Below are 1,234 nucleotides of genomic sequence, written 5' to 3'. Positions count from 1 at the left end.
GTTGTATCCGCGAAAATATCATTTCTTTCGATGGAGAAGGAGATCTTCCTTCTTATATTTCTACATCTAGGATCCGACTTGTATCATTGATACTACTAGGAATTGAATCATTATGGCAAGGAAAAGTTTAATTCAGAGGGAGAAGAAGAGGCAAAAATTGGAACAAAAATATCATTTGATTCGTCGATCCTTAAAACAAGAAATAAGCAAAGTTCCATCGTTGAGTGAGAAATGGGAAATTCATGGAAAGTTACAATCCCCACCGCGTAATAGTGCACCCACACGTCTTCATCGACGTTGTTTTTTAACCGGAAGACCGAGAGCTAACTATCGAGACTTTGGGCTCTCTGGACACATACTTCGTGAAATGGTTCATGCATGCTTGTTGCCTGGGGCAACAAGATCAAGTTGGTAAGGATTCAAATATCTCTTTCTATTAATTTCTATGATTATAGAGGGACCCCTTTACCATTCTGTATAAATGGACTATTCTATTTGTACAGATATGGTATAGGGGTGCATTCAATCTTTGTTTGTCTATTAGTTCACAGTTCTTCTCTTTATCGCGGGGTAGAGCAGCTTGGTAGCTCGCAAGGCTCATAACCTTGAAGTCACGGGTTCAAATCCTGTCTCCGCAAAATTTTTTTGTCTAAAAAAATTGAGGTTTGATCTTGGTAACTATTAATTAATTACTATATAATATTCGCTTTTTTTCTTTCCAGATGGGAGGAAAAGAAGGGGGGAGGATAGAACCACTATACTATCACGGTCGACTATACTTAAAAATTTATCCTATTAAATGAAAAACATTAACCCATTATCCTCATCCTGGGCGGATAGCGGGAATCGAACCCGCATCTTCTCCTTGGCAAGGAGAAATTTTACCATTCAACTATATCCGCATTTTTTTTTATCTGCAATCTATAGTATAGATCAGTGCAGAGCTATCCTCTTATACTAGGCTATTAATACTAGGTTAGAGTATAATTAGGCTATTTTTATATAATATATATATAGATTTAACCAATTATATAGTTATTATATAATATATTTTTATACTATACTATTTATTTTTCTAATATTTGGAATTCATCTTTATAACTAAATAAAGATAATTATATATTTTTGTCTATATAATTATATATAATATATAGTTTCTCTATTATCAATATCTAAGTATTATTATATACTTTCAAATATATTATTTTTATATGAATTATGTGAGATATATTCA

General features: G+C 32.6%; 1 non-coding gene across 1 annotated transcript; it reads right to left on the bottom strand.

Moving 5' to 3' along the window:
• Positions 1 to 831: 831 nt before the first annotated feature.
• TRNAG-GCC (transfer RNA glycine (anticodon GCC)) lies at positions 832 to 902 on the bottom strand. Its single transcript has one exon. It is a non-coding gene; the product is annotated as a tRNA-Gly (tRNA).
• Positions 903 to 1,234: the final 332 nt, after the last annotated feature.

The sequence above is a fragment of the Cucumis melo genome, unplaced genomic scaffold (genome assembly GCF_025177605.1).
Source record: "Cucumis melo cultivar AY unplaced genomic scaffold, USDA_Cmelo_AY_1.0 utg001954l, whole genome shotgun sequence".
NCBI classification, from domain to species: Eukaryota; Viridiplantae; Streptophyta; class Magnoliopsida; order Cucurbitales; family Cucurbitaceae; genus Cucumis; species Cucumis melo.
Note: the sequence above shows the minus strand (reverse complement) of the source record. Positions and strands in the feature narration are given on the sequence as shown.